General features: G+C 39.9%; 1 protein-coding gene and 1 long non-coding RNA gene across 3 annotated transcripts in view; one reads left to right on the top strand and one right to left on the bottom strand.

The window, feature by feature from the left end:
* The window catches only part of CCDC148 (coiled-coil domain containing 148), a 283,553-nt gene that overhangs the window by 262,190 nt on the left and 4,971 nt on the right, over positions 1-16,392 (top strand). The window lies entirely within an intron of this gene.
* The window catches only part of LOC111561856, a 55,535-nt gene continuing 54,974 nt past the window's right edge, over positions 15,832-16,392 (bottom strand). For both annotated transcript variants that reach the window (XR_006583240.1, XR_006583241.1), the window contains one exon: positions 15,832-15,884. This is a non-coding gene — a long non-coding RNA (uncharacterized LOC111561856). The remainder of the gene's footprint in view (positions 15,885-16,392) is intronic.

The following is a 16,392-nucleotide window of genomic DNA, read 5'->3' as shown; positions in this document are numbered from 1 at the left end:
AATTTAATAAAGTCTAACACCATTCCAAATCTCTATTCTCCTCACCACTCCAGTTTTAAATTTTCTTTCCTTTCTTTTTTTTAAGCACATTTTAATTCTGTTCCCAGACTATTTTATGGAGCTTTCGTAGATGTTTCCAGTGCTTTTGAGGTATGCTAGCTCTCCATCTTGCAGAACCGCAGGAGACTTCTTCCTTCACATAATATAATTTCACAACTATCTTCCTTCCTTACCAGTCTCCCTTCCTTCTCAATATTTCCTTTTATTTTTTTCTTATCACCTTCCTCTACTTCACACCAGGTTCTTTCCTTCTTTGGTAGCATATCTCAATCCTACAGAGTCCGTATGTGCTATGTCAACCTGAAAAGATAAATAACTTTATTAATTGGTCTTCTACTCTCATTGAGACACCAAAGCATTTATACCAAGGGCAACACATATTAGGTTGATGCAGGAAAATTTCACTTTAAAATCAGACTTTGATCCTGGAGAAATATTTCCTGTTGTCACTCTTCTTCTCTTCTCTCTAGTGAGTGTTTTAGATTTAATCATTCTTTCTGATAGCTATTGATGTGTTAGTTGTATTTTCTCACTGCCTTTGTGACTATGATGAACTGTGCTTTGAAAGATAAGCTTGGTTTGCTACGCTATCTTGAAGAAGAGTACCCAGACTGGCTAATGCAAAGATTCAAACCTCCTTGGCAGCTATCTTCCTACATTGGAGATTAAAACATTAGGCAAAATAATCTCTCTCCTGGTAGCCATTACCATACCCAACTCCTTTGCTCTGATTCCTAACTCCCCATGCTAACTTCTTAGAGACCATAACTCTTCTCTTGGAACAGAGGCCTGTGTAGAAAGGCCAACCTACAAGCCTGATTCTATCAGGCCACATAATGTGAACTTCCTCTCTAAAAATCAGTTAAATTAGAATTTGGCTTTATAAAAACCACACTATGGACCTCATTGAGCCATTGCTCTTTAAAAATCGTAGTAAAATGTACACACCATAACATATACCATGGTAACCCTTTTTGAGTATCCAATTCAGTGGCATCACGTACATTTACTTTATTGTGAGACCATCACCACCATACATCTTCAGAGCTTTTTCATCATCCCAAACTGAAACTGTACCCATTAAACACTAACTCTCCTGTCTTCTTTCTATCAGCCTTGGTAGCCACTGTTCTACTTTCTTTCTCTATAATTTTTTTAATGTTTATTTATTTTTGAGGGGGGGGGTGGAGGGGCAGAGAGAGAGGGAGACACAGAATCCAAAGCAGGCTCCAGGCTCTGAGCTGTCAGCATAGAGCCTGATGTGGGGCTCGAACTCATGAACCACGAGATCATGATCTGAGCCAAAGTCAGATGCGCAACCGACTGAGCCACTCAGGCGCCCCCTCTTTCTCTATAAATTTGGTACTCTAGGTACCTCAGATAAGAGGAATCATGCAGTATTTGTCCTTTCGTGTCTGGCTTATTTCATGTAGCATTATGTTTTCAAGGTTTATCCATGTTGTAGTATGTGTCAGAATTTCATTGAACCCTTACTTTTAAATATTGAATTTTATACATTTTTCCTTTCTGGGAAAACTAATTTTTTATGAGTCACAAAACCAGAAAACATTTTATCTGCACAGATACCAAGACCATGGCTGACATCTCTCCCTCATTGGCCCTTTTGATGCCATTCTCTTCCATAGCTGTTACTCTGGCTCCGTCATGCTTGAACTTTCTTTTGCCTTTTAGCAAAAGAAAGGCTTTGGAGACATATCATCTTCACATGAAAAGGGAATTTTTATTCTGAAATATGTAAGCTGCTTAACTTATTAGGTGAAAATTTGAAGGCACTGACCTTCACAAGTAGGGGACCTGACTAGTCTAACAAGAAAATTATGTCGTTGGCGGCCTCAGCTTGTCTTTAATCCATCTCTGCCCTCCCTGCAACCTTGGGATATTGTGGAATGTATCGGTCAAGTCTTAGTCATCCATGCCCAGACGCAATTTCTTGTTACTGGTACTTCTCTTTCTCGTACTCCCCCTCCTCCCACTTAGCCCGAAAAGACTCCTCATCAGTCCTGCTCTATGCCTCTCAGTCATCTCCCTTTGCCTAGGCTCAAAGCCCAATCTCCTTAACCTGACTTGTAGGATCCAATATAACAGAACCCCAAGTTACCTTTCCAGATCCAGCCAAACAGGACACTACTATTCTGGTTGTGTCCTATATTTTCCTTCTTTGTCCTCTTTCATGCTTTTATTTTTGATGATAACACCCTCCCCAAAGTCTCTTTCAAAATTATGGCCCTTAAATAAAACTCATCTCAAACATTCATCTTGTCTAAGAAACCCCTTCACATCCTTCCAGCTTCATATGATCATTGCCTCTGTTGACTCCTCAAAACACTTTTATTTCTACCTCTCTTTTGGAGTCTCTCAGATTATCCTTTGAATTATAACTATGTACACATTTGTCTTAGTGCCGCAAACTTAGTAGGCTATACTTAGGGAAGTTACTGTATCTTGTTCTCCCACAACACCTATCACTGTGACTTGCACAAAGTAGGTTCTTATAAATCTATTTCGTCCATCATTTGCTTTTTACTTAGAGCAGGTCTGTGGTATTGCAACTTTAAATCAATCATGGTACCAGTTCTGTAACAGGTAACTCTTCTGGAGTCCAGTGGAAAACAGGGGAAGTTAGAACAATGAAATGTAAGAAATAGACCTGAGTAGTGGACTGGTTTCCACAGCTGATAATTTACCCAGAGTAAGTAGAACATAGATAACATTTGTTTGCCTCTTCATTGGTTTTTGTTGGTTGCAATGTTGGGAAGACATGGGAATGCAAATGACCTTAAACTCAGATGAAAGATAAAGTGATATGCAGAGGCATCTGGGTGGCTCAGTTGGTTGAATGTCCGACTCTTGATTTTGACTCAGGTTATGATCCCAGGGTCATGAGATGGAGCCTCATGATCAAGAGAGAGAGATTCTCTCTCTCTTTGTCCCCCTCTCCTCTGCTTGTGTACACACTCTCTCTCTTCAATAAGAAAGAAGTGATATGCAAATAAAAAGAAGAATCTAAATGTTAGATAATTTATTCTTCGTGTTCTAATAGGGCATGGGGCAAAATCACATTACTCAGATGATTTCTCTAACTCTGGAATGCCCACAGTGTTTCGTGATGGTAATGATTAAGCTACTGTAGACAGTAATGGCTTTTCCAAGAAAATTTAGAAATTTAGAAAAAATATGTACAATCCTAAATCACTACATTTTGTAGCTAATTCTTTTTTCTTTAACGTTTATTAATTTTTGAGAGACAGAGAGAGAGCATGAGCAGGGGAGGGGCACAATGCCTGATGCAAGGCTTGAAACTCAGGAACCCCAAGAACATGACCTGAGCCGAAGTCGGTCGCTTAACGGACTGAGACACCCAGGCGCCCCTGTAGCTAATTCTTGAGTAATTCTCTACAAAATATATAATATTGGTTTCTAGGTTGTTTGCCTGATGATTTTAAAATTATTTTATACTTAAACATAACTTAAATGTTACTTTTATAAGGTTTCAGGGAAAAAAAGTGGTTTAATTGTGGGCTTTTGTTTTCCAGTGAAAATTGTGATGCTCAGTGTTTAGAAAAACAAATCATAAATCCATTCTGGTTTGAATGATACCTCTTTAGGGGGAGCAAAAAAGGCAAACCAGAAATGAGAACGGTTGAGGAGTGAATAATGAAGCAGGTTGCAAATTATAAGTATTTCAGTTATTTATCTTGGGAGACATCAGATGCCAGAGCCACTGGCTATTATTTTAGGATTCCTGGAAGATAGAAAAAGTCCTGAAGGACTGAGGAACAAAACATTTATGAAGTTCATTTATTTTTCAAAAGGGAGAGAGACCCCAATAACGAAATATTTTTCTTTGTTTACTTTGCTCTAATTCTGAAATGAAGATTGTAGATCAAATCCTCAAAAATCCTGTTTGTGGTATTGACTTCCACAGGCACACAGGATCCTGTAGAGGAACACCGTGGCTTTATGAAACTCAGTATGTGTCAGAGCATTTTAATTTCCTTTCATGACAGGATGACGGGACATGTAGCTAGGAGGCAAGCAACAGAAGCCATTTATCTGTCTTTAATTCAGGCTTTCAATTCTTTTCCTACATGTGATGCCCAGCAGCCAGCTAGGAAAATAAGTCAAGCACCATGTTTCTCAAGCTGCAAGCCCTGGAGAATTCCATGAGAATTTTTACATGTAATAATAAACATTCTTATAGAGAAGATTATTGTTTAAAAAGTATCCTACCAGTTAAGAAGAAAAATACTAACTTCTATTCTGCAGTAAAAAATTGCAATCCGGGGGCACCAGGGTGGCTCAGTTGGTCAAGTGTCCAACTTCGGCTCAGGTCATGATCTCATGGCTCGTGGGTTCGAGCCCCGCATCAGGCTCTGTGCTGACAGCTCAGAGCCTGGAGCCTGCTTCTAATTCTGTGTCCTCCTCTCTCTTTCTGCCCCTCCCACGCTTGCATGCTATCTCTCTCTCTTTCAAAAATAAATAAACATTAAAAAATTTTTTAAAAATTGCAATCGGAAGATCTTCACATGGAATGAAGTTTCTTAAGTCAGTGTTTTTCATAATGGTTTTGGGTCCCCAGATGTATTTTGGAGGTTGTATTACTGGGCCCCAGCAGGAATTGGATGGCACAATTAAATGGGAGAACAGAGAGAATTACTGAAGGGGTAAATTCTCTGAATTTACAAAGAGGTGGTCAGGATTAAAGGGACGACAAAGGACAGTGTGGCTCAAAGGACGGTGCGGCTGGAAATAGCTGTTACCAGCCCTGATGTGAGGGAGCAGGAGGGAATCAATTACCAGAGCCTGGAGAGGACAGTAATATGTCAAGGTCTATCAACACCCAAGTCTGGCCATTGGTAGGGATACAGTTATCCTGCCATGACCAGCCTCAGGAAGGTGTCTGGACTCAGGAAGTTATATGCAAATTTGGGGATGTATGTGTGAATGTGGCTTCTCCTGCAGAGCCGGCCCATAGAGATTTTAAGAGTTCCAAATGTTAAGAGTTATATTTTTAAATGTTTATTTTTATTTTTGAGAGAGAGAGAGAACGGGCAGAAGAGGAGCAGAGAGAGAGAGACACAGAATCTGAAGCAGGCTCCAGGCTCTGAGCTGTCAGCACGGAGTCTAATGCAGGGCTTGAACTCATGAACTGCAAGATCATAACTGAACCCAAGTTGGACACTCAACCAACTGAGCCACTCAGGTGCCCCAAGAGTTAGATTTCTCAGAGATGGAAATAAAATTCAAACTGACTTTGATATATTCCTGAGTTTGATGGTTTATAGCCCTTGTTAAGGACATACAGGGTACAAAGTACTAAATAACATTCTGTAACTAGATACACATAAGCCAGGAGAAGTTATTTTGTGTAATTTGGACCAAAGATTCAGTTTTACTAAGCAATTGTTAATTGTGTCAATTATTTAGTTTGTTGGTTCTTAGAAGTGAAACATGGAACCCAAGAGCTAGTCATAGGTGTTAATGAACTCATATAGTAAATTACGTTGAATAATATATACATATTACTTTGAAAGTTTGGTTAAGGGATAATATTTGGGCAAAATTAAGTTGACAGCTATGTATTTGCTTTTTTTTTAATTAAAAGAATAACGTTTATTCATTTTTGAGAGACAGAGACAGCACGAGCAGAGGAGGGGCACAGAGAGAAAGGGAGACCCAGAATCCAAAGCAGGCTCCAGGCTCTGAGCTGTCAGCACACAGCCTGACCCGGGGCTCAGACTGGTGAACTGCGAGATCATGACCTGAGTCAAAGTAGGATGCTTAACCGACTAAACCACCCAGGTGCCCCTATGTATTTGCTTTTATGTATTTTTCTATCTCTCTGTATCTATCTATGTAAGGTGGTTTTGCTTTTTGTTTTTTTATTTTTGTATAGATATTTTCATATACTACACACATACACACACGCACACACACACAAACACACATGCACTGTGCCTGGTATATTGTGAGAGTAAATGATGTATACACATAAATTCATTACATATGTGTGTGTGTGTATATATATATATATATGTATATATATATATATATATGTATATATATATGTGTGTGTGTGTGTGTGTGTGTGTGTGTGTGTGTGTATACCTATAGAATATATGTCTTAATAAGCTCAAGCTGACAAAATACTAGGTGACTTAAGCAGCAGAAATGTATTTTCTCACAGTTCTGGAAACTAGAAGTCCCAGATCAAGATTCCAGCCTACTCCATATCTGGTAAGCAGATGGCCAACTTCTCACTGTGTCCTCACATCGCCTTTCCTCAGTGAGTGTGTACACACAGAGAAAGAAAGTGAACTCTCTGGTGTCCTATCTCATAAGTACACTAATCCTATCGAATCAGAGATCCACCCTATGATCTCCTGTACCTTAATAATTTCTTATAGGCCCCATCTCCAAACACAGCCACACTGAGGATCAGAGCTTCAACATATAACCTTTGGAGGGGATACAAAAATTCCTGTTTTAAAAAATGTATTCTTTGGTGAGGACACTTAAGGCTTACTCTTTTTAAAATTTATTTTTTAAATTATTTTTTAAAATGTTTGTTTATTTATTTTGAGAGAGGGCGTGAGAGCAAGCATGAACAGGAGAGGGGCAGAGAGAGGGAGGGAGAGAATCCCAAGCAGGCTCCGCACTGTCAGTGCAGAGCCCGATGTGGGGCTCGATCTCACGTGTTATGAAATCATGACCTGAGCTGAAATTAAGAGCCAGAGGCCTAACCAACTGAGCCACCCAGGCGCCTCAGGATTTACTCTTATAGCAAATTTCAAGTATACAATATTACATTATTAAATATAATCACCATGTATAATCCCCAGAACGTATTCATCTCATAACTAAAGGTCTGTATCCTTTGACCAATTTAGCCAACATCTCCCCATTTCCCCCACCCCTAGTTCCTGGTAACCACCATTCTATTCTCTGTTTCTATGAGTTTGACTTTTTAAAAATTATTACGTATATCAGTAATACTATACAGTATTTGTCTTTTTTGTCTGTTTATTTTACTTAACAGAATGCCATCCAGTCTCATCGCTGTTGTCATAAATGGCAGGATTTCCTTCTTTTTATTCCATTGTGTACATATGCCACATTCTCTTTATTCATTCATCAATGGACACTTAGGTATTTTTCCAGATCTCTACTAGTGTAAAAAAGGGAACTATATGAGGTAATGGATGGTGCCAATTCACTTGATTGTGGTAATCACTTCACAATGTATATGTATATCAAACTATCACACTGTAAACTTAAAATATATACAATTTTATCTATCAATTATCCCTCAATTAAAAAATATGTATACTGTTCCTGACATTGAGGAACAATATTCTGAAGACTTGTAGAAGTTCACCCAGAGGAATGCCTTGCCATACTCATAGCCTATCCATTCTTCTAAACATTGGCTCTTGACCCCACCTGCAAATTACCAGGGGAAATTTTTTAGATAGGGCTTTCCAGTCCCATTCCCGGAGATTCTTATTTTGTTGGCCTGAAGAAGGGGCCCAAATAGTGTTTTTTCAGGGCTTCCCTGGTGATCCAAATGTGCACTAGTGTTGAGAACCACCTGGAGTAGATGCATTGACCCACTGCCCACCACACACCCACACCCAGGCCATCTGCTCTGGGGCCCACACTCCTTGCTACACTACACTGTGATCTCTTAGAATCGGGACTAGTTGTTCTTCTCCTAATTATTAGTTCACATCTTATCTTAAAGACACTGTATATTTTTCTATTTATGAAACAATGCTAGCCAGCCCAGAACCATATTAGGGCCTGCCACCTGCCAATGCATAGACTACATGGGATGCATCTATGCAACCCAGTATCAGTTCCAGGCTCTGTGTCAGTGATGCCCTTTCTCTTCACTTTTCCCTTTTCTTTTCCACTTATTCTATCTAACCTATACTATCTTGATATGCTTTATTTATCCTTATAAACTGTTCCTAGTTATTTCTGGGAAGAAGGAGGGATATGTATTTATAACGAATGAACAGAGGAACAAACATATCAAAAAATGCACATGAGCACCCATACATAGAAATAACCAGAAGAGAGTTTTTGCAAGCCTTTCTGTTTCTTGAAGAGTGTTCAAGGAAAGCAAGATTAAATGAGTGGAAAAGATGGAATTAGAAGTGAGGTGAAAAGCCAGTGTCTAGGCATAGGGCAGGCATAGTTGAACAGTCCAAGACTGCCTACAGAGGACTAAACTCCATAACAGTCTAAGGATAGAAGGGACACACAGGCCTTTCAAGTGAGGACAATCTGGGTGGTCATAACCCAAATTCATGAAAAAGGATGAATGTTCTCAACACGATATATGAATGCGAACAAATCGGTATCTTCTTAGTGCAACCCCAATTCTAAGTGAAAAAGAAGGGAAATTATTATGGGCTGAGATTGAGCTAATCTTGGAGAACTTCCCAAAGTTGACTCTGGGGTTTGGTTTTGACAAGGAAAGCCATGTGCTATAGGAGAAAACACGAGGTTCTAGACATCACAACTCTACACTGATAGTACATGAAATGCATTAAGGACAGTCGGGGGAGCCATCTGACAAGGGACTGACAGAGGAAAGGATGAGTCTCGCAAAGATTAGGGACATTTTAGTGAGAGTTTATAAGGGAAATGCTATCAAGAAGATTCATTCTTCATTTAACAAATATTTTTTGAGTACCTAGTATGTGACAGGCACTGTTTTAGGTTCTTAGGGTACATCAGTAAATAAAACAGGTACACACTTTGCCCTCGAGAACCTTATAATCTAGGCAGTAGACATTAATTAAATAATGACCCAAATCACAACATAATTGCAAGCTGTGATGAGTGCTTTGAGGAGGCAGTAGAGGGCGCTGTGGGAGGCTGAGGGCGAGGTTGGCTCGGAGGAATCCGGTTTGAAGATTCAGAAGGCAGTGGACAGATTGAAGAAACATTTAGGAGAATCAATTAATAGGATATGGTGATTGATTGGAAGGAGAAAGAATCATCAAAGAGGTTTCCCAGGTCTCTTGCTTGTTCAACTGATACCATTTTCTGAGATAGGAAATACTAGTGGGGAAAACACACATATACAGACTTAGGTGGGTGGGCATACACACACTCCCAATCAGGGGTTGAGAGGAGGATTAACTGCAATGAGTTCTTTCTTCTCTGTCTTTCTTAACCTCCCCTTCTCCCAGTAAAAAGGAAAATAAAGGAGATTTCCCAGGAGCAGACAGGTAAAAGTTCAACCTGAAGGCTTATGGAGAACATTATAAAGTATTCCACTTGGTCTAAAAAAAATTATGAAACAAAGTGAAAACTTGACTAGTGACTGCAGTGTTCTTCTACATTACTTTTAGCTCCGATCTTTATATTTGATGGTCAATTATGGGGGTACTTTAAGAATCTCACTCTAAGCACCTCACAAATGGATGCACCTCACAGGATGTTGTTTATTGTCACTGATTAAAAGAGAAAATCCTTGGGGCACCTGGCTACCTCAGCTGGTAGAGCGAGTGACTCTTGATCTTGGGGTTGTGAGTTCAAGCCCCATGTTGGGTGTGGAGATTACTTAAAAATAAAATCTTAAAAAAATTTTTTTAACATTTATTTATTTTTGAGAGAGAGAGAAAGTGCTAGTGGGAGAGGGCCATAAAGAGGATCTGAAGCAGGGTCCATGCTGTGAGCACAGAGCCTGATGTGGGGCTCAAACTCCTGAACCGTAAGATCATGACCCAAGCTGAAATCAAGAGTTGGCTGCTTCACCAACTGAGCCACTCAGGCACCCCACTTAAAAATAAAATCTTAAAAATAAATACAGAAAAAATACAAAAAAAATAAAAGAGAAAAACTTTTTCTGAGCAGGAGCAGACCCCTTTAGATTCAACCAGGCTAGACCATGTTGACCACCAATAGAGAAGCCCACCCTGTACCTCCACTCTGTCACTCATGAGGCAATAGTTTCAGGATGGAAATAATCTTTATTATGGAATTAAACTTTACTTGAACCACAAGCATATAAGTATCTGTACACGACATACACTGTAGAAGCATGTCAGCCATCTTCCATCCACGTCTAAGTATGTAGGCTTTAAAAACTTCCTGGGTGGTAGCACCTCATACAAAGCATTGCCACACAAAATGACAACTTTAACACCTTTTTTTTTTTAATGTTTATTTACTCATTTTTTGAGAGTGACCGAGGGGCAGAGGGAAAGGAGGAGAGAGAATCCCAAGCAGGCTCCACACTGTCAGTGCAAAGCCCTACTTGGGGCTTTAACCCACCAACCATGGGATCACGACCTGAGCCAAAACCGAGAGTCAGATGCTTAACCGATTGAGTCACCCAGGCGCCCCTAACATCTGGAACTCAAGTCTAAACTCAGTTGTTACTAATTCCTCAGCCTATTCAATCAGTTAATATTGAAATGAGATTTAAAAATGTAGCCTCCTTGAAACATATTTTCTCAAAAGAAAAGAAAATTACTAGAAGGCAATTTAGTCATTTGTGAGTTCTGAAAAAAAAATGAGGATCATTCTCTGCATTACCTGGGGTTTTCATCTTCATATAAATGTGTGGTCTAGAGTCATTCTATTCCATGATAAAATCACAAACATAGGCAAACATAAGCCTCTAATCCTATTCTGTGGTGTACTGAAATCATGCAGGCGGGGCAGGGGGTTGGGTGGGGGGCAGAAAAGAAGTGTGATCACATTTCCTGAAGGGTAGCTTTCACTATAGACCTACATTACACTGACATTTTTTTTTTCCTGTAAATATTCTAAATGTGCATGATCAATTTCTGTCACTTGTCCAACACCTAGTAAGTGCCTGACAATGTTCCAACATTTCTGGATTGGTTTCAGAAACAGAGTGACTGGTAACCGTATCTACAAGTGGCTAATCTATTTTGATGTGAGCTTAATTAATGCTGCATATGAAACTCCAAATGTTACAATCCAGGAGTTTTAAATTTTTAATTATTAGACTAACTCAGTTAACTTATTCCAAGATGAAATTTGAATTCGATTTAATGTGAGTATTAAATTCTTTTACAATAAATTCAATTTTCAACAGAAAGGGGTTTTATAAAACCACTCTATTATGATTTTAGCACATGATGAGACCTATATAAAAATGTCACAAATAATATATGACTTTAACACTACAGTTTGAACTACCCAAACTTGCAGGGAAGGATCAGGCTACATAGTTATAACATCTGGTCCTGAAATCTAAGCTGCTGTCTGATGAAGCTGGAGATTAGGGGCTGAGGCTGTTGCCGTTACTCTGCTAAAACATCATGGGGCAAGCTGATCTGGTCACATTTAAGTCTGTCAAGACATGTCACACACCACAGCAGTTGGAAGAGCAGGTAGCACTTCTACTGGACAAATGGGTTTATCTTTTGTATAGAAACATCAGACAAACACCCTCATCTCCCTAGCACATGTACTTTGTGTTATTTTCTCTGTTATATAGATACAACCCACAGAACCTTCTAGCCTTCCATATAATTCGTAGTTCTGCGGACTCCAGCAAACACCCCATCTAAATAAATTAACTGAGATAGTTTTAAGTACTCTCCTTTTTCCTTTGTAAGGTTCAGGAAAGGTTTGTGTTCAGGAGAAGAACACGGGGTGATCTTTTTCATTCTAGACACACAAAGCTCCAGCTTTCTATCCTATTGCCGGTTCTTAGAGAAGGATCTTCTTACAGGAGGGTAGAAGTGGAGAGCTAGTCATTACTCCTGAGATGACATTTTACTCTGGGGTGCAATGTTTGAGTTTGCCTAGCCCATGGTAAAGAGCAGAGTAAATACAGAAGAGGTATGAACACAGACCTCAGGAAACACCAATAAACGTGATTACTGATCCTTATGAAATTTGAGAAGGAAAATATGAAATAAAATGTGTAAACTTAAGAACCAGCTCCGTGAAGGAGCAAATTTATTAAAATTGAGTGGCTGAAGAATAGGAATGAAATCTTTAGACATGAAACCAGGGGAGAAGAACAAACACCTTAAAAAAAAAAATGAAACTCAGTTTTGAAAAATCACCATGCAGGTGGGGTCTGTGGTTTTTTTCCACCAAGAAGAACGAGAGAGAAAAATTGGGTCCCCACAAATTCTTTATGGTCACTTTCACATGAAATCTTTGATTTCAAGGAATGTGGTTACACACATTGAAATCGATGTTACCTACTTTAAGTAGATAGCAATGTAGTGATGTCTATCTTCACCTGCATCATCTTATTTTATTTTTTAAGTACGTTCTACACCTAATGTGGGGCTCAAACTCAATGACCCCAAGGTCAAGAGTCACATGCTCTCTGACTAAGCCAGCCAGGTGCCCCGTGTCTGCATCATTTTAAACCATTATACATTTCAGTGTACACGGGATTTGATGTGCCTACATTAACAAGCTTGGAAGGCATGGAGATAAAGTTGGGTGTGAATATAATACTTTTTTTACTTCTCCACTATTTCAAACTTCTTAATAAGATCTGGATTTGGGAAGGATAAATGGACCATAATGATAATAGATGCTCTTTGTTTGGTTTAGTTCTTGTTATATGCTGGGTATTTATGATATAATTTAGTCCTTATGGCTGTACCATGAGCTAGCTATTATTTTTATCACCTTTTGACAGATGATGAAATGAGGGCTTAAGGAGGTCAAATAAATGGCCCAGAATGACACAGTTAGTAAATAGCCAGTCAATTCCCAGCCTCCTAAAGTGCTGAGAAGAGTTCTCTGCCTTTCCATCCACTGCTCCCCTGGGAAGGCACATGATGAACCATTACACAGACCTGCCCCGACCTACTGGTCAAACTGACCTTCCTGTTCAGTGAAGTGAGAAGCAATGAAAATATTCAACTTGAGCTGAGTCAAATATTTTATCACCTAGGACCTACCCTACTTATTCAAAACTCACTCGCTTGTAAAGCAACTTGGTTGAACAGGTAAATAAGCAAAGGGAAGGGCTAGAAACTTCCCCAGCTTTTCGAGTTAATGATCAACAAGTCTGTGAAGCCTGACATGGGCTGGCAGAAACAGGGAAAAGTTGAAAGTCCTTCTCTAATCCTTCACTTGGCAAAAGGATAAAAGGAAACTCATGCTCTGAACTTTTCACGGAGTGGGAGCTGACTTTACTAAACGTCTTTTCTGATACTTTCAAGGGGAATGCCAAAGATGGAAAAGAACAGGTCATAGCAATCCCAGTGGTGTTTTCTTGACCCTGGAGGACCCATTAACAAGCAGCATATAATAATCTTGTCACCTAAAATTACTATTTCCACGAGCCATTAAAAGGGACTAATTACCCAAAACAATTTGTCAAAATTAAGCCTGACAGCTTTGCTACCATAATCCTCAGATTGGGCATGGAGGGGTGCTCCTGTGGAGAGATACTTAGTGACCTAGCTGTCACCAAGGAGGATGTCGGCTAACTGACCTTAGACTGCAATGTGATGGAGCACTGCGACATGAACACAGAGCTTGATGCACTCTTGGTTGTGCCAGGGACTCCCAGTGGTTTTTCACTCTTTGCAGTCATTTATGGTCCCTTTGAGCACTGATGAAAGTTGTAACTGGAACCTCCTTTCACAAAAACACACATATGCCTATACACACAAAATATTCATGTATAATTTCAGGAGGTTCAGGGTCCCTGAATTCCACTGTGAATCCTTGGGAATCTACAGACCCCCATTGGACACCTGATTTAGCCCCACCTCTCTGATTCAGAATGGACTTCCAGGAAAATCTTCATATAAACTGTAGGCAAAGACAGCAAGGTGAGGCACAGATTCCCCCATGCACTGCAGAACCCAAACAAGGCTGGGCCTTGGAAAATGACAAAGCAGCAAAGGTTAGCTTTGGAGTTTCCAATGTGGCCCTTATGACTTCTCCTCTTCCACTTATCCTGTCTTTTTCATGGCTCCCTTTACTCCTCAAGGTTTGAGTTTATTAAGCATTGTTATTTCATGTATGCCTGATAAATAAAGTATAGGAATCTCAGCAACCCAGAGCCTTTGCACTTCCTCTGTCTTCCCTGAAAAATCAATCTCAGGCTATTGGCTGCTAATCAAAACCAAGTTGAGACAATATATATTCAAAGGGAAGATCAAAGCTAAGGAGCATAGGAATAATTTGTTCTTCTAGGTTGGTGTTTCTTCAGATGTGCCCCCACTGGCCACCTGAATCACAACCAGAGCTTATTAATAATGCAGACTCTTAGGCTCTAACTTGGACCTATAGATTGAAGGATGAGGGTGAGAGAGGACAGTGATCTACATTAGGAAAAAAAAAAAACCTTTGTAGTCAATTATTTTCACATTAATATTTGAGAACAATTGCTTTTTAACATTTTTAAATTTTTGAGAGAGAGAGAGAGATGAGCAGGGGAGGAACAGACAGAGAAGGAGAGACAGAATCCCAGTCAGGCTCCACGTTGTCGGCACAGAGCCCAATGTAGGGCCCGATCTCACCAGCTGTGAGATAATGACCTGAGCTAAAATCAAGAGTCGGACACTTAACCTACTGAGCCACCCAGGCACCCTTGAAAACAATTGCTTTAAAGACTTTAAACTCTATCCTGAATCAAATCATGTTACAATAACATAACTGAACCCTCGTGCTTTAGGTTCCCAAAGAAATGCTGATTCAGACAGAACCAAGATTTAACATGAACTCTATCAAGAATTGTCCCATATCTTTTATAAGTGTTATTGAAGACACTGTCCATTATAATATAGCTGACATTTTTTAATTAAGTATAATGTTTGGATGAAGTTTTTATGATAAACTTCAAATACTAATTCAGTGTTTCCATTTTCAACTTACCTCCAGGAAACTCAGAACCAAATCTGAGTATTTAGATTTAGTATTGCACTCCCAAATGGCCTCCTTCATATTGAAAACTCCCTATCCACTCTCTTAAATACATGCCTCTATTCACTTTACTTTTGCTTAAATTATAGTAAACATTCATCCTTTATTGAAAGCTGCTGCTAATGCCTATTCAAAAAAATAGAGAATACAAGTAACTGTCAGTAGATAAATATGTTACTCTTTTATACCTTATGAAATAGTGGAGGGAGTGGGGATCAGGGGATGGGAAATCTCAGTTCTAGTCCATCTGTCTTTCTCTGTCTAGCTGGCTTTCCTTAAGCAGGTTGCCTCCTTTCACTGAGAAAGGGGCAGGTTGGATCTCAGAGGTCTCTCCCAAGTCCACACCCTCAGCTTACGTGCTTCCCTTCCTCTTGCTGGTGTAAGGACCATGCTGTCATCTCCAGGAGGTCCAGCTGCAGCCATGGGTTCTTGATTGTCTGCTGGGTGCTGGACTGCCAACCAGAGACATGTCAGGATGGGCAGAGGATAGAGCCTGATGTGCTGGGGGTGTGGGTGGGCTCCAGGGGGGGCACCCAGGAAGCCTCACTGGGGTCATAGCGAGGAGTGGGTCACAAACAATGCCAACCATACAAGGGATTCAGTCAGTGGTCCTAAATGGTCCTCTAATATGTGAGTGTGTTGGTATGAGGGGAGGGAGGAGTTGGATAGAGGGTAGGAGAGGAGAACTAGGATAAATCAAATAAAATGATAGAGGCTCACCTTGATTAAAAATATATAAAAACAGCACCTGAATGGCTCAGTTGAGCGTCCGACTTCGGCTTTGGTCGTGATCTCGTGGTTCTTGAGTTTGAGCTCCACTTTTGGCTCTCTGCTGTCAGCGCATAGCCCGCTTTGGATCCTCTGTCCTTCTCTGTCCCTGACCCTCCCCTGCTCATGCTCTGTTTCAAAAATGAATGAATGAATGAATGAATGAATGAATGAATAAATAAATAAATACACCAACAAAGTAAGAAGAAACCATTTTTTTAAGTCTTGTTTTTGTAAAAGTAATAAATGAATTACCTAACATTTATGTATGATTTCCCAGATACACTGACTGACTTTCTTGGCAAAATAACGGCTAGGCAGAGTACTGAAAAATTGTCAAATTAATGCTTTATTTGACTCTAGCACTCACCATCTCGGTATACGCTGAATCCTTAGGACTTGCTTGCTGAAGTAGCACAACTCTCTGCTCACAACTTTTAAAATAGAAATATCTGCATAGTTGTTGTTGTGAACAGACTCTATGAACTTTGTGTATTTATGGGAAGCTGCTGGGATGAAGCAGCCGAGCGTGCTGCCAAGTGGCCTCCAATCAGAGCTGGGTTCAAGTCCCCGCTCAGCGGCTAATTCACTGGGAGAATTTGGGAAAGTTACTGAACGTCTCTGAGCCACAGTTTCCTT

This window comes from Felis catus, chromosome C1 (genome assembly GCF_018350175.1).
Source record: "Felis catus isolate Fca126 chromosome C1, F.catus_Fca126_mat1.0, whole genome shotgun sequence".
Classification (NCBI taxonomy): Eukaryota; Metazoa; Chordata; class Mammalia; order Carnivora; family Felidae; genus Felis; species Felis catus.
The sequence above is the reverse complement of the archived record's forward strand: the minus strand, read 5'-3'. Positions and strand labels throughout refer to the sequence as shown.